This window comes from Zingiber officinale, chromosome 4B (genome assembly GCF_018446385.1).
Source record: "Zingiber officinale cultivar Zhangliang chromosome 4B, Zo_v1.1, whole genome shotgun sequence".
Taxonomy (NCBI): Eukaryota; Viridiplantae; Streptophyta; class Magnoliopsida; order Zingiberales; family Zingiberaceae; genus Zingiber; species Zingiber officinale.
Genome location: NC_055993.1, coordinates 5930325 through 5948581, shown reverse-complemented (window position 1 = coordinate 5948581; position 18257 = coordinate 5930325). Strand labels below are relative to the sequence as shown.

The 18257-nt window shown below is 36.7% G+C and overlaps 1 long non-coding RNA gene across 1 annotated transcript; it reads left to right on the top strand.

The window, feature by feature from the left end:
• Positions 1 to 2710: 2710 nt before the first annotated feature.
• LOC121977338 lies at positions 2711 to 4401 on the top strand. The gene is made up of 2 exons (XR_006110788.1): positions 2711 to 3489; positions 4163 to 4401. It is a non-coding gene; the product is annotated as an uncharacterized LOC121977338 (long non-coding RNA).
• The last annotated feature ends 13856 nt before the right edge of the window (positions 4402 to 18257 follow it).

Sequence of the window (18257 nt, the reverse complement as noted above, 5' to 3'; positions counted from 1 at the left end):
AAGTTGAGAAAGCAAGAGAGCTTCTTCATGGAATAGGAGAGTGGAAACCATAAACCAGCAGCTGAAACCAACCGCCCAAAGCCCTCATTTGGACTTCAAGGAGCTCCACCTCCGACCTAAACCACAACCACAACAATAGAAGACACAACAGAAGCAAGAGAGGGTGGAGAAGCTATGGAAGAGGAGAGGTAGCGGCGTGTCTTAAATAATAGAGGCAGAACGACGATATAGAGGGAGGGATTAGGGCAGATGGGGCTCAAATCTTGAGAAGTTGAAGCGTTGGAGATCGAGTTGAATCGGGTGCCTTCATTCTGATCTCTGATCTCTGACCTCTTCACATGCTCGCCTCTGTCCTCTGTCCTCTGTCCTCTGTCCTCTCCTCTGTCATCTATATGAAGTATTAATCTAGCAATATTAATATATCTTTTTCATGGAAATACTAAAAATGATAATGTGATAATTTTAATCAAAATAAGTCTATAATATATTAACAATAATCAAATATTCTGAAATACTTGTTGCACTACAACATATGAGAAAGTTTTTGTTAAGAGAGCAAAAATCTAGAGGATTATTTACTGAGGATTATTCATAGGTTAATGTTGTTGTCTCTGGTAGTAATTAAAGAGACCGGCGAGGGAAGAAAGAGCAAAACTCGAAGTAAACGACAAGTGGGTAAGACAGCTCTATGACAAGCTAAGAAAGAGAAGATAACAACAACTAAAGCTGCCATTCAATATTTCACATACTCTAATTTACTCAAGTTGGACGGCGCAGATGATGCGGCTGTGCATTCGACGGGCGATCCGGCGTTGTCGGCAGCGAAATCTAGCGAATGTGCAGGCCGGAGCGAATCTAGGCGTTGGATACTCTTTGTCGGTCAACGAGGGTTCGCTCGGAATGTGCAGGCCGGTGGGGAAAGGAACTAAATTGGACCGGAAATGGCCCAAGGAATAAGAGTTATTGGGACAATCGGGCCGATTTGGATTTTAGGACATGTTTACTATGGCGGGCGGATTGCTGATCAGCGGATTGACATGGGGCATGGCATCAGGATGGATGGTAGATGAATTCAAGGTTGTTGAATAAGAGCATCTACTGTCATGGAACTTCTGATTGAGTTTCTTTGATGTCACAGCAGCGCCGAGTCAAAACTAAAAAATTTACCTATCTCTCCGCTATATAGAAAAAAAAAAAAAACTCAACTCTCAATAATTTTTTTTATAGGTTGCACTATCAAAAACACCTCTACCTAATTCCTTTAAAATAAACTAAAAATATATTTTAATATATAAATAAAAAAACCGAAGGAGTCACCCATTCGTTTAATTAATTGAAGGATGGAAGGGAGCTCCATAATTCTTTTAAAATAAATTAAAAAGCATATAGTATAGACGGTGAACATATAATATTTCTAATGTAATAATCAGAAATTAATTTTCAGGATTTGACAATTTGAGGTTTATCTTACTATGGCCTAACGCCTATGTACTTGTATTTCTTTCTCTATATTCGTGGGATCAACACTAAGAAAATTGTTAAGATAAAAAATTTATCTTTTTAAAATAAACTAAAAAAACATTTTAATATATAAAAATAAAAACAAAGGAGTTGCTTCTTCGTTTAATCGAAGAAGGAGGGAGTGTCCACATAGGTAATGGGAGTTCCTTCCAAAAGGAGCTCTCACTATGAATACCTTAAGGACATCTAAAATCGTATATTTCTTATAAAAATTTATGTTTTATCATATTATTGTCAAATTAAAAGTTAAAAATCTTATTTATTTTAAAAACCTCTCTCCACTATCATAAGAGCATCTTCAACGGAAATTTTTCTCAACTTTCTCACGTGTCATCAAAATTGAAGAAGCTGGGTTTAGAAAATTGAACTCAAACTTTTTTTGTTGTGTCTCTTTGTTCACTTTTGATGAGGCCTATAGAAAAAACTAAAAATTATGCCGAGATACCCTATCTCTCTAACAATTTTTTATAAGAATTTTATTTATATTTTCACATATCTTCATTTATATTTTCATTTACTATATATAATATTAATTAATATTTATAATTATATTAGTATTTTAAATTTTATATATTTATTTATATAAAAATAATAATAAATAAATGTTTAAAAAATATAAATAAACAAAAAAAAATATTAAATAGGGCAGCATGCCCTTACTGCCTAGTGCAATCCGTCCTAAGATTTTAAGACTACTTTATAGAAATAATTAAACTAAACGAAAAAAGTTTAGATACATGTGTTTATTTCATTAATATTTGTAAATAATATTTCTTAATAATATTTATAAATAACGTTCATACATGAATATGTAAAATAAATAAATAAATTTTAAAATGAGTAAATAAATCTGTATTATAAAACTTAATAATCAATTAAATAAATTTAAAATATATATTTCTTTTTACAATTTAGATATATTTAACTTTTCAAATCCATTAATCTTAGCTATGATTATCCTAACCTCACAACAGATTTTTGAGGATTTTTATTGATTACTAAAATAATTCAAGAAGCCTTCGCAAAGATAATCCAATCCAACTAATCAATATTCTTAGGTTCATTCTGCTACTGGAAAAAATCCACATGGAGTCGGTCTCCACAGGTGGACTAAGGAAACTTGTTTCGGTCCTTGGGATTCTTGCACAATATTAGATGTTGAACTATACACTGCAGTTCTTAAAAACCAGGGAATTCTTGCATGGTTGTAGAATGTTTTTTTGTTCTTCAGAAACCTAGTTGTGTAGCAACCCTCACCGTGAGTGTTTGCTATGCCAATTGAAAATGCCAGCTGTTTATCAGCTTTCACTTGTTCATCGGATCTTTTTGAACTTGGTGACGGCGATCATGCGCACGTGCCCGCAATCGAGTTTAACTCCGCACTCGGGCATTTGCTGCGTCGCCACTTCCCTCCTACCCGGAGCCACACGCGTCTCTCGATGCCGGTGCAAGGTTGTGGGGCCGACGGTGGGGTTTCTGGCGTTCGTGGCGGCAGCGGCTGTGGAGTGGCCGGTGGGAGCTGTGGTGTACCTGTTCCGCCACCAGGCCCGGACATGAGGTGAGGCCTAGGAGGCGCTTGCCTCAAGTCCATTTTTGAGAGGGGCCCAAAATTCCGGTTCTATCCTAATGTTGCCGTGAGCAATCCGCCACCGACTTGCCGAGATACTTTTTGTCGGATTGGGTGCTGGCCTAGAGGGCTCCGCCGTGCCCTCCACCGGCTTTGCCCTTTCAGTCATCCCTGGGCCCGCCCTTCCCTTTCCCTTTCCCTTTCCCTCTTTAGTCTTCTCCTCTGCCAAACTCCTTCTCCCCTTCCACTTCTTCCGCACTGTCACCTCGAGCGTGGGGCGGTGGGGATTGTTCTCCGCTTTTGGCCCTCCCTCGTCGTCAGTACTAAGCTCCTACTCTTCAAGGGTGCTCGTCTCCTACACGACCGACAATAGCAACCTCTTCGATTCATCTTCTATTTTGGTAAATTTATATAATTTTGTTCAATCTGTCCAGTTTTTGTTTTCAATCAACTTCGCTAGCTCACTGCTCTTGCTTGCGACGTTAGTTCTCTTGCTTTTGAAGCATTGTGTGTTTAATGTTTTGTGCGGTTACAAAATCAAGGGAAAAAGGTGAGACCGTGAGAGAGAGACAAGCAATTAAGGAAGGTCGATTATTCTTGTTCTCTTCTGCTATGCTACTACTCCTGCTTAATTCCTATTAACTTTATCCAATTCGATTCAGTTAGTTTGCGTCATTAAATTTGTTAGCTTATTGCATTTGAAATCTTTACTCCTAATTAGATACGCTTATGATAGATCATTATAAATATTATTTTGTATTGTTCTTTTATACTTAAATCTATCTTACCATTGAATCTTCATTGGTGCATTTCATTTTACGTTCTTATATTTATATGTTTACTAATGTCTTATCTAATTTTTCTCAATGACAATGGTTTATTTTATCTTTGTAGCTCAGTAGCTCTTTGTGCACATTGCAATTAGTTCAAATTTATTTGTATTTCTTAATGCTTATATTTATAAATAAATCTCAAGTTATTTTCCTGATATATTTGATTGTCTGACAATTTACTATTTACTAGTATAATACTATTTGATTATGACCAAACTAAATTTTTGTTGGCTCTTGTCAGACACTAGATTTGATAAGAGGAAAGAGCATATTGATGATAATGAATTCATCCCTGGATGAGCAATATACTAATGAGGATGCTACAAAGCCAGTGTAACTTGCTTCAAAATAGTTCGAGTCAAGAGATACACATAGTAATTTATAATGTTTACTTTATATTGTTACATAATTTGTAGCTTATGGCATTGATATTATTTATCCTTTTAGAGATTTGGATTATGAGTTTATTGATTTTGATAGTGACATAAGGCGAGATTTTTGGCTTTCATATTTTGAAGTATAGATGAATTTTTAAATTAAAATAGTAGTAAGATATTGTAAGGAGAGGTCATTTTTTTTTTAAGATCGACTCATGTCATCAAAATCTCAAGTACGACACTGTCCGCCACGTGAAGGGCCGACGGATCATGGCCCACCCCGCCACCGTCGTCTACCGCTCCGTCACCAACGCCATCCATCTGTTTCAGTAGCAGACGCCTCCTCCTCGTCGTCTTTGTAAATTTGTATCGACCTCGCAATAAATGATGAATCTTTAATAAGACACGCTGAATATCGTACGATGACTCTGCACTTTAGAAAAATAATTCGTTTATATTGCAAAAACGCCGATGGATCCGATTATCTAATTAAACTAATAAAAGCAAGCGACTATATACGTTGGCAGTTAAATATGTGGCAGCAGAGTCGTCGAGGCGCATCTGGTGCCTAAATAATCTGCACTTGGAACACTTGTGCCTCTGCACGACCTTCACTCCCATTTAAATCCTGGATAACTACGGCTTAATCTATAATCAATCCACTAATAAGACAATTAATTATCGCCTTTAAAACAAAAAAAAAAAAGAGAAAAATTATTCAAATTCATCTAAATCAATTAATTAGTTGATCGGAGACGAAGCTCATGCATGGCCATCGGCGGTCTCTTGGACGCGGTCTCGGCCTTGTTGAAGACGTGCAGGAGGCGGTTGCGGAGCCACCCTCGCCGGACAAGGAAGGCCGGTCACCGGCAGCGCGGCGTCCCTGACGACGGCCGCAAGAGAGTTAAGAAGATTGTCATCGTGGAGGAGGAGGAGGCGGCGGTGTGGCAGAGGACGATTCTGATGGGGAGGAAGTGCCGGCCGCTGGACGACGCCGAAGCCATACATTACGATACCTACGGGAGGCAGGTCCCCAAGTTCCGGCCGCCGCTGCCGCTGCCGCCGCCCCCGCCGCGGCTGCTCCAGCTCAAGTTGGTTCAGGTGGAGAGGTCGGGTTGACGCCGGCTTCGCTGCGGCCGTTCGTGGATCGATGCAATTGATCTCCTTGATTCCAGTTGATTACTTAAATTTGATCTACAATGTGTTGTTCTTTCCGATGACAAGCATGCGTGCGAGGAAAAGTTCGTTTCAGTTCTCGCACTCATCTAAGCATTTTAGTCTCATTCGAATTGGAAAATAATAAGTGCAATAATTTCAATTTCCTGATTTCGGAAGAAGCAGGATAATAAATTATTGTCATGTATTCTGTTCTAACGTTTGATCTTCGATTCTTTTCCCTCGGGCAAAAGGAAGTTCATACGCTCTCTGATTTCACTGTTTTGTGACTTTATCGACCATTAGAACATCCACACAGAGATCTACTAAAAAAAAATAATCTCAATCAACCAAATTCTGATCGAATAAACATGACAATGTCTTGTATGTTAGTGTTTTTTTCCCCCTTTCGTTAGTTTGATACTCGAGATCTTTGGAAATTATATGAATCATTAGGAAAGTAAAATGGCCTATCTTTCATGATAAGAACTCATTCTCCCCTAAGCTGCAATTCTGATTTACATAAATCCTGTCAACACCAAGCTTGGGAAACAAAGACTTTATAATTTCTAGTAGAGCAATGGATGATTGATAGATTTTGAGCTAGATCTATTGTAGTATTAAGACATTTGACTGTATTTTTCATTTTACGACTATGTCAAACAATTTATGTTGTTTATTATCATTTAGGCTAGGAAAACTCTAATGATAGGGTCAATTTGGTTGTGCAGATTCCATTTAACACTGATCATCACTGCAACAATTTGTTGTTGGGTGATGTAAATAAGTTTCTCCATCCATGCCTACATGCTTACTTTGCATGAATCGTTCCACTATTGTAGATTCTTTTCAGTTTATAATCATTACAATCACTTTTAAATTTTTAATTTACTTTTGATTCCATGTGTAGAACTACTTATATTTCTGCGTGTTATTTAGCAGTAGACACTTTTATGTAGCCTTGCTAAGGGTTGCTCTAATGAGAAAATGGTTAGGATTGCTTTGGCTGATAAAATTACTCAGTACTGAAGCTAAGCTGATAAATAAATATCTAAAAAAGATAAATCATTTTAGTGTAATCTTCTTCTCTACTCGTTAGAAATTGAATTGCACAATACTGAAGTTTATGGAAAAGATGAGAGAAGTTATGAAATATTGTGAAGAAAAACAAGGTTGATTGGAGTTCCAGATTTACTTTTATGACATGAGCAAGGAGAAATATCTAGACAGATTTAATAATGCCCAATTTTATTCCTCCAAGGGACAAGGAGAAGATATAAGAAAGGAGATTGAGACATGATCTAGAGATGGGTTAAGAAAATAATGGTTAATTATGATTAGTCTATTATCTGAGATCATTATTAATTATTAGTAGAGAGACTGATCAACTATTCAAGACTAAAAATAAGACTAGGCTTCCAGCATCTGAAACTCAGGCAACAAACTAGATGTGTGGAGAGACTTAATGAACCCCAATTACAATCTTGTGATTAAGGAGGGAAAGTGAGGTATTAAGGGGATGATACTGTAGGACCGTTGGGCCGGCTAGAAGGGTTGGTAATAACCTGTCAATTAAAAACAAACAACCCTTCCTCGAACGATTAAACTAACACTTGTAAAATGAATTAAGCAGATAAATAAAAAGCATAAAAGAAAAGACGAGGCACCAGATGTTTACTTGGTTACAACCGATGTGGTTGTTAATCCAAGGAAGATTAAGCTCAAAAACTCCTTTAGACGGAGAAGTCTCTTACAGCATTTAGGCACAGAAAACAGAAGCTTAACTACAACTAAAGCATACAAGTGTTTGGAAATAGAATGATCGTGATTGTTGAAAAGTTTCTGGACCAAGGCTATATTTATAGCCTTGGTCGGGGCGCCTGGAAGGGTTCCGGGCGCCCTGGGGGGATAAAATTTATCCCCCAACGGTTGGATCGAGTCAAAACTCGATCCTGGGAAAAAGTCACTTCCGGGCGCCCCGGATAGTTCCGGGCGCCCCAGACAGCTCCGGGCGCCCTGGAGCCAAAAGTCAACCCAGTTGACTTTTGGTCCGTGCTCTCTTCTCCGGTTCAGCTCGCCTCTGGTCCGGGTCTTTCTGCTCCGGCTCCGCTTGCTTGGGTGATCTCTGACATCCGGAATAGGGCTCACCCGAACCCATCTTCCGGTCTTCTTGAGCGTGCTTCCCTCCGGCTTCTCGTCCCTCGAAATTGCCGCGTGTCCCTTCTCGTCCACCAGCATACTCATCCGCAGACTTCGTCCCTCGGTTGCACTCCGTGCCGACCTTCGCGCTAGCTGCGTCTCTTGCTCCCCGAGCAATCTTCCGCTCCGGCTTTCGTACCTCGGAACCACCACGCGCACTTCCTTCTCGTCCGCCGGTGTACTCTTCCGCAGCACCTCGTCCCTCGGACGCACCGCGTTCCGTCCTTCTCGCTAGCTGTGTCTTCCGCTCGAGTACCTGTGCTCCTAAGCTCCTGCACACTTAGACACAAGGTTAGCAACAACGCAGGACCTAACTTAACTTGTTGATCACACCAAAACAACCTTGGGGTTCCAACAATCTCCCCCTTTTTGGTGTGATCAACCCAAGTTAAGCTAGGGTCAAAAATAGATATGAAATTAAACAATTTATTGTAATAATGTGCAACAAGATAGAAAAAATTAAATTTCGAAAATTTTTAATTTTCAATTTGTACCTCCCCCTAGACTTTTACTTTCCTTCTCCTCCTTTGATCACAATAAAATGGGGTTTAAAATTCTAAGGGTTTAAAGACTTAGAAAATTTTGAAAAGTTATCTGTTAAAATATTTCTAAGTCAACAATAGCTTTTTGAAAAGTTTCTAAGTTAAAAAAAAACTTTCTAAGCCCAAAAAGACTTTTATGCAAGAAAATTTAAACATCAAAAAAAATTTCTATGCATTTATTTATTTATTTAGTTCTTAATTCTATTTATCAGAAAGTTTTAAATTTCCATTTTAACTTATCATAATTTCTTAAATCAATCTTTTTTATATTTAACGCCACAAATATTATACATGCAGAAATTTGTATCATGTTAATTTCTATTATTTTTTGAATTTTAACTTCACAAAAATATTCAAATAGCATAGATTCTAACTTGATAAAATTTTTCGACAATATAAAAAATTCTTTCGGCAATGTACAAAATTCGTTTGAAAGACTATTTTGTGATTTGCAAGAATTTGACGACAAAAATTCTAACTTGTAAAAATCTTTTAACAGTCGATCTCTTAATCCGAAAAATTCTTTCGATAACATATTTGGAAATAAATCTTTTGATAAAGTACTTAATTTGCAAGAATCTAGTTTGCAAGATTTGTTATACAAAAGTTTTTCTGAACCGAAAATCTCTTTTGATGAATCAATTTCTAATTCGAAAAAATCTTTAGGTAGCTTTTCGACTGGTTTAACCAATTGATTAGAAGATGGAGACCATACCTGACTTACCTTTTTGGCCGTAGGTTCTCCCCCTGTTGAATTAATTTCTTCCGAAGATTCTCCCCCTTCATCGATTTCGGGATGTACTTCGGTTGTTGGGGCTGTCTTGGTAATTTCTTCCGTCTCGGATTCTTCTGATGACGGCTCGATGTCTATTGAGGAGACGACTTCAACCGGTTCTTCATAGAGCATTAAGAACTTTTCCCAAAGTTCTTTCGCGCTTTTGTACTCTCCGACTCTGTAGAAATCTTTAGTTGGTATTGCGCTTAGAATGTGAAACTCTGCCCGAGCATTTGCCATGGACTCTTCACGTTGCTTCTCGTTCCAGAGGCGTATGCCGATTTTCTCTCCGTTCATGTCTTTCGGTGCTTCATAACCTGTTTTCATTATTAGAGAAATACCAATATCAGAGTTAAGAAATACCTTCATTTGTTGCTTCCATAAAGAAAGCTCCCCCTCGAATGCTGGTGGGTAGTCGCTAGCTCCGGCCATTGTTGCTTCAGACGGTGGTTAGTCCTTCTGAGGCGTCTCGGCTCTGATACCACTTGTAGGACCGTTGGGCCGGCTAGAAGGGTTGGTAAATAACCTGTCAATTAAAAACAAACAACCCTTCCTCGAACGATTAAGCTAACACTTGTAAAATGAATTAAGCAGATAAATAAAAAGCATAAAAGAAAAGACGAGGCACCAGATGTTTACTTGGTTACAACCGATGTGGTTGTTAATCCAAGGAAGATTAAGCTCAAAAACTCCTTTAGGCGGAGAAGCCTCTTACAGCGTTCAGAAAATAAAAGCTTAACTACAACTAAAGCATACAAGTGTTTGGAAATAGAATGATCGTGATTGTTGAAAGCTCGGACCAAGGCTATATTTATAGCCTTGGTGGGGCGCTTGGGTTCCGCCTGGAGGATAAAATTTATCCCCAGCGGTTGGATCGAGTCAAAGCTCGATCCGGAAAAACTCAGGTCCCGGGCGCCCAGGCCAAAAGTCAACCCAGTTGACTTTTGGTCCGTGCTCTCTTCTCCGGTTCAGCTCGCCTCTGGTTTGGGTCTTTCTGCTCCGGCTCCGCTTGCTTGGGTGATCTCTGACATCCGGAATAGGGCTCACCCGAACCCATCTTCCGGTCTTCTTGAGCGTGCTTCCCTCCGGCTTCTCGTCCCTCGGAATTGCCGCGTGTCCCTTCTCGTCCACCAGCGTACTCATCCGCAGACTTCGTCCCTCGGTCACACTCCGTGCCGACCTTCGCGCTAGCTGCGTCTCTTGCTCCCCGAGCAATCTTCCGCTCCGGCTTTCGTACCTCGGAACCACCGCGCGCACTTCCTTCTCGTCCGCCGGTGTACTCTTCCGCAGCACCTCGTCCCTCGGACGCACCGCGTGCCGTCCTTCTCGCTAGCTGCGTCTTCCGCTCGAGTACCTGTGCTCCTAAGCTCCTGCACACTTAGACACAAGGTTAGAAACAACGCAGGACCTAACTTAACTTGTTGATCACACCAAAACAACCTTGGGGTTCCAACCGATACAATAGAAAAGGTTTCCTTGAAACAGATTCCCTGAGAGGAGCTCGGAGCTTTAGCTTTTATGTGTATTTTGTCTGTGATCGTAGCCTCCTTATATAGGAGCTCAAATTAATGGGCAACATTTAATGATCAATTAATGATTTCCATTGACATATATCTAACACATCTGATGAAATTCTATCATCTGCTCGGCATCATTCTTCTTCAAAGAGAGAGAATGTGTAAGTATCCCTTGGTAATTTTGATGTGATCAACTAAGTCAAGTTAGGTCCTGCTGTGGTTTGATCCTTGTGGCTAAGTGTGTGAAAAAAGTCGAGCGAAAGACGCAGCTAGAGAGAAGGATGAAACGGGAGAGAGTCAACAGGCCCGGTGCGTCTGAGGGACGAGGTGTTGCAGAAGAGCGCGCTGGCGGACAAGAAGGAAGTGCGACATTTTTCGAGGAACGAGAAACCGAAGCAGAAGCTTGCTCAAGGAGGTCAGAACATGGGTTCGGGTGAGCCCTATTCCGGATGGCCGAGATCACTTAAGCGAGCAAAGCTGGAGCAGAATACTCGGACAAAAAGTCAACTATGAGTTGACTAGCGTCCGAGGTGCCTCGCGCCTCGTCGAGTGGATCATCACTGGGTCCGTTTAAGCAACAGTCCAGGCACTCGGAGCGAGTTCGGGTGGCCGAAAGTGGATAAAATTTTATCCCTTAGCCGTTGCGTAGCCGTTTACGAGAAGATGAGATTTGTCACGCTGGGGCGCCCGGACCATGTCACGTCAGCAAACGATCAGTTTCGACCAGTGGATTATAAATAGAGCTCTTGTTTTCTCCATTTCGAATAACACACTCTGTACTTCAAATCTCTTTCTGTTTTTCACTTCCAAACTTTATTTTCGTATACGAGGCTTCTCCACCTCCGACGTTATGTTCGAGAAGGAGATCTTCATAGTGAACTTATTTTTCTTGGAGTAGCAATTTTCTGATTGCCAACGAAGTAAATTGTTTATCTCGTACTCCTCTTTAATTCTATTATTTTTTCTTTAAGTGTGTAATTGTTTGAAAGCTTGATAGTTTGAGAAAGGTAATCGTTGTTTTATTGTACAGGGAAATTCACCCCCTCTTATCGGCCACAATGGACCTACAATTGGTATCAGAGTGACACTTCAGAAGGACAAACCCTCGATCTAAGCACACAAGAGATGGTCGGAGCTATCATCTATCCACCAACGTTTAAGGGAGAGTTCATGTTCTGGAAATGAAAAACGGGGGTATTTTTTCTAACTGACTTTGATACAATGCTTTCTATGAAATTTGGTTTGAAGTCCCCAAAGCGAAGATGGAAAAGAACTCGAGGAGCATCTTTGGACTAAGAAGCAGCACAACAAATTCATGGCAAATGGTAAGGGCGAGTTCCACCTTCTGGGCGTTATTTCTGCTCAGGAACTCGACAAAATTGACAACTACCACTATGCAAAAGAACTTTGGGAAAAGTTCGTGGAACTCTATGAACAATCAAAATAAGAAGAATTTGACTCTACTATAGATACCGATTCATCTTTAGAAGAGTCTGGGACCGAGGAGATTACCAGAATAGCATTAATTGCCGAGTACCTACCTGAAGATAATGAAAGCACCTCAGAGATGAGCATCAATGAAGGGGGAGACATTGTAGAAGAAAATAACGATGAAGGTGGAGCATCCACCGACGAATATATGGTAAGTCAGGTAAGTAAGCTTCCTCCAAAGTAATTATATAAAATTGTGCGAATGCTAAGTAGATCCTTATATAAAAAGAGAACAAAGTAGGTAAAGTTAAAGAAAGAATATGCATGTCTAAAATTTTTTTTTGAGAAATTAATAGATGAAAATATAAAATTAAAAGATAAAATTAAAATGCTAGAAAAAGATAATTCATGCTCAAATTTTTACATGCTCCAAAAAAATTTTTCAAATATCATTTGAAGACAAAATTGGCATTATAAATATTATAAGAGCCAAATTAAAAAATTATCTTAAAAATATGTTTCTAAATTTTTTTTGATTAATTCAGTAAATAGGAACCTATATTGGGTTCCAAAATCATACTTAAATTAAAATCTTTATATATGTTTTATTTTTAATTTAATTTATTTTTTTACTTAAAATTGTCTAATGATTTCAAATAAATTGTTTTACATAATATCTATTAGAAATTAATTATATATTAATTTTTCTAAGAAAGACCGATTTCATTTCTTATATGTTGAAAAACTTTTTAAATTTTTTAACTCTTGTATTATTTTTATGATTTTTTTAATAAAAGATATATATTTCAATTAAAAATATTTTACAGAGTTAGTTTTAAAAATTTTATTTTTTTGTAAAAATTTATCATATTCTCTATTTAAAAAATATTTTTAAAATTTTTTGACTGTTATTCAATTTTCTATGAATTATTTATCCAAATAATATTTTTTAATAATAAAAATTCTTAAAGATTAAATTTTTAAAAATTATCTTTTTTTACTAAAAAACTTTCTCTATTACATTGTCAAAAATTTTTTAATGATTTTTTGATCTTAGAAACTATTTTTAAAGAAACTACTTCTTGTTGTAGAAAATAACTTATTACTGCTTAAATTATTTTTATTTTTTTATCGAAATTTTATTCCTAATTTGGATATATCAGTTTAATTGGTATAATTTTTTTTTAGAAATTTTAGAAATTAAAAATAATTTTAAAATTATTGTTCCAAAACTCCTTTAAAAATCATAAAAGTTTAAATTTTCAAAATTTAAACTTCATTATTTTTTTAAAATGTTAGTCATTTTTTCCCTTATAGATTATTTTAGATTTATGTTAAAATTCTCTTCAAAGATTTTTCCTATTTTTAATGTGATCAAAGGGGGAGAATTATAGATTAAGTTTAGTGGAAGGGTACATTTTTTTTTCATTACATGCATATTGATTTTGCATTACATGTTATTAATTGAAAATTATGTACCTATTATTTTACTGTTATTTATTTTGATTTACTCTAACTTAACTTGGGTTGCTCACATCAAAAATGGAGAGATTGTAAGTACCCTGTGGTAGTTTTGATGTAATTAATCAAGTCAAGTTATGTTTTGTTATGGTTTGATCCTTGTGTCTAAGTGTAACTTAGGAGCATAAGAAGTTGAGAGAAAGACGTAGCTATCGAAAAGGATGAAACGGGAGAGAGTTGATGGGCTCGGTGCGTCCGAAGATCGAGGTACTGCAGAAGAGTACGCTGGCGGATGAGAAGGAAAAGCGCGATGTTTTCAGAGGGACGAGAAGTTGGAGCGAAGTTTGCTTGAAAAGGTTAGAAAATAGGTTTGAATGAGCCCTATTCCGGATGACCGAAATCACTCAAGCAAGCGAAACCAGAGCGGAATATCCGGACAAAAAGTCAACTATGAGTTTACTAGAGTCCGGGTGCTCGAAGTTGCTCTGAGCGCCCAGACCACTTTAGTGTAGGGTGCTTCGCGCCTTGTCGAGTGGATCATCATTGGGTACACCTAGGCAACGGTTTGAGCGCCCAGAGTGTGTTTAGGTGCTTGGAAGTGGATAAAATTTTATCCTTTACCTGTTACGTAGCCGTTTGTGAGAAGATGAGATTTGTCATGCTGGGGGCGCCCGGAGAGGGTCCAAGCGCCCGAACCGTGTCACATCAACAAATGGTCAATTTCGACCAGTGGATTATAAATAGAGCCCTTGTTTTCTCCATTTCGAAAACCACACTCTGTACTTCAAATCTCTTTCTGTTTTTTTACTTCTAAACTTTATTTTTTTGTACGAGGCTTCTCCACCTCCAACGTTTTGTTCGAGAAGGAGATCTTCATAGTGAGCTTATCTTTCTTGGAGTAGCAATTCTCTGATTGCCAACGAAGTAAATTGTTTGTCTCGTACTCCTCTTTAATTCTATTATTATTTCTTTAAGTGTGTAATTGTTTGAAAGTCCGATAGTTTGAGAAATGTATTCGTTGTTTTATTGTACAGGGTGGTTCACCCCTCTCTTATCAGCCACAATAGACCTACAATTGGTATCAGAGTGACGCTTCAGAAGGACAAACCCTCGATCGAAGCACACAAGAGATGGTCGGAGCTAGCATCTATCCACCAACGTTCAAGGGGGAGTTTGCGTTCTGAAAATGAAAAATGGGGGTATTTTTTCTAACTGACTTTGATACAATGCTTTCTATGAAATTTGGTTTGAAGCCCCTAAAGCGAAGATGGAAAAGAACTCGAGGAGCATCTTTGGACTAAGAAGCAGCACAACAAATTCATGGCAAATGGTAAGGCCGAGTTCCACCTTCTGGGCGTTCTTTCTGCTCAAGGACTCGACAAAATTGGCAGCTACCACTATGCAAAAGAACTTTGAGAAAAGTTCGTGGAACTCTATGAACAATCAAACTAAGAATATTCTGATACTGATTCATCTTTAGAAGAGTCTGGGACCAAGGAGATTACTAGAATATCACTAATTGTCGAGTATCTACCTGAAGACAATGAAAGCACCTCAGAGATGAGCATCAATGAAGGGGGAGACACTGCACAAGAAAATAGTAATGAAGGGGGAGCACCCACCGATGAATATATGGTAAGTCAGGTAAGTAAACTTCCTCCAAAGTAATTATATAAAATTGTACGAATGGTAAGTAGATCCTTATATGAAAAGAGAACAAAGTATGTAAAGTTAAAGAAAGAATATGCATATTTAATAAAATTTTTGAGAAATTAATAGATGAAAATATAAAATTAAAATGCTAGAAAAAGATAATTCATGGTCAAATTTTTTACATGCTCCAAGAATTTTTTTTTTAAATATCATAGAATATTGATTCATCTTTAGAAGAGTTTGGGACTGAGGAGATTATTAGAATATCACTAATTGCCGAGTACCTACTTGAAGACAATGAAAGCACCTCAGAGATGAACATCAATGAAGGGGGAGACACTGCAGAATAAAATAGTAATGAAGGGGGAGCGTCCATCGATGAATATATGGTAAGTCAGGTAAGTAAACTTCCTCCAAAGTAATTATATAAAATTGTACGAATTGTAAGTAGATCCTTATATAAAAAGAGAACGAAGTATGTAAAGTTAAAGAAAGAATATGCATATTTAATAAAATTTTTGAGAAATTAATAGATGAAAAATATAAAATTAAAATACTAGAAAAAGATAATTCATGCTCAAATTTTTTACATGCTCCAAGAATTTTTTTTTAAATATCATCGAAAACTAAATTTGTAGTATAGATATCATAAGGACCAAATTAGAAAATTATTATAAAAAGATGCTTCTAAAAAATTTCTGTAAATAGTAACCTATATTGGGTTCGAGAATCATGTTACATTAAAATCTTTATATATGTTTTATTTTTAATTTGATTTTTTTTTTCTTAAAATTGTCTAACAATTTCAAATAAATTGTTTTGTATAATTTATATTAGAAATTAATTATATATCAATTTTTCTGAGAAAGACTATTTCATTTCTTATTTGTATAAAAAATTTTAAAATTTTTTTACTCTTGTATTATTTTTTATAAATTTTTAACAAAAAAATATATATTTCAATTAAAAAATATTTTGTAGAGTGAGTTTTAAAAACTTTATTTTTTTATAAAAATTTATCATATTCTCTATAAAAAAATGTTTTAAACTTTTTTTTTTTGAATTTTCTATGAATTATTTATCTAAATATTAATTTTTAATATTAAAAATTCTTAAAGATTAAATTTTTTAAAAATGATTTTTTTTACCAAAACTCTTTCTCCATTACATTGTATAAAAACTTTTAAGATTTTTTTATCTTAGAAAATATTTTTAAGTATTTTTAAAGAAACTACTTCTTGCTGTAGAAAATAATTTATTACGGCTTAAATTTTTTTTATCAAAATTTTATTCCTAATTTGGGTATATCTTTTTAATTGGTATAATTTTATTTATAAATTTTAGAAATTAAAAATAATTTTAAAATTATTGTTCCAAAACTGCTTTAAAAATCATAAAAGTTTTAAACTTCGTTACTTTTTTAAATGTTAGTTATTTTTTTCCTGAGTGATTATTTTAGATTTATTTTACAATTCTCTTCAAAAATTTATCCTATTTTTAATGTAATCAAAGGGGAGAATTATAGATTATGTCTAGGGGAAGGGTACATTTTTTTTTTTTTACATTACATGCATATTGATTTTGCATTACATGTTATTAATTGCAAATTATGTACTTGCTATTTTATTGTTATTTATTTATTTATTTTTACTTAACTTAGGTTGCTCACATAAAAAATGGAGAGATTGTAAGTATCCCAAGTAGTTGTGATGTGATTAACTAAGTCAAGTTAGGTTCTGTTATGATTTGATCCTTGTGTCGAAGTGTAACTCAGGAGTACAAGAAGTTGATAGAAAGACGCAGCTATCGAAAAGGATGACACGGGAGAGAGTCGACGGGCTCGGTGCGTCCGAGGGACGAGGTGCTGTAGAAGTGTATGATGGCGGATGAAAAGGAAGAGCGCGACGTTTTCAGAGGGACGAGAAGCCGGAGCAAAGTTTGCTCGAAGAGATCAGAAAATGGATTTGGATGAGCTGTATTCCGGATGACCGAGATCATCCTAACAAGCGAAGCCGGAGCGGAATACCCGGACAAAATGTCAACTATGAGTATACTAGAGTCCTAGCGCCCGAAGCTGCTCTGAGCGCCCAGACCACTTTAGTGTCGGGTGATTCGTGCCTTCGCTGGGTCCACCTAGGCAATGGTTCGAGTGCCCAGGGCGCGTTTAGGCGCTTGGAAGTGGATAAAATTTTATCCCTTATCTGTTACGTAGCCGTTTGCGAAAAAATGAGATTTGTCACGCTGGGGGCGCTTGGAGAGGGTCTGAGCACCCGGACTGTGTTTCGTCAGCAAACGGTCAATTTCGACCAGTAGATTATAAATAAAGTTATGATTTTCTCCATTTCGAACAACACAATCTGTACTTCAAATCTCTTTTTATTTTTCACTTCCAAACTTTATTTTCGTGTACGAGACTTTTCCGTCTCTGACATTTTGTTTGAGAAGGAAATTTTTACAGTGAATTTATCTTCTTTGGAGTAGCAATTATTTATCTTGTACTTCTTTTTAATTCTATTATTATTTCTTTAAATATGTAATTATTTGAAAGCCTGATAATTTAAGAAATATATTCATTGTTTTATTATACAAGATAATTATATTCATCTCCTCTGACCTACCACAAGGGACCTATATATTACTCTTCTGCATTTCTTTGTTATTCTGCAAGAATTATCTTACAATTTAAACAATTTGTTCATTAAATTGATTTCATTTACCACTTTGTTCTCCTGAGGTGGGCAATTGTCTATCTTGCCTTTAATTGCACCAATCATCAGCGAAAGGAGACTGAGATGCTGTTAAAGAATAATTTGAATCATTTGCTATGATTCCACAAGGCATATTGCCATCTTATTGCACAATATTTTTTTAATTATATTTTTAAACTAATTTCTGAACAAAGAGACCCACTGCAGAGTGCAGACGTTGATGATTGACAATTTTGTATAAATAAATATTCTTATATTAATATTTCTCCTTTTTTTTATTTTCCCTCCATATTTAGAGTGAACAGCAGTCACGTCAAAGTAAACCTTCCCTATCAAAGTTCAGATGGTCCTTGCCAGTTGCCGCTATCAATCTCAGAAGATTCCAGATAACGTCATTTGACACTTGGAGGGCATACGACGACAAAATCTAGAGAGGGACCATCCGACCAATCAGACAATGACCTGATGGATGATGTTTTCCATCCTTCAATAACGAGAAATGGAGAAGAGAGCTGCTT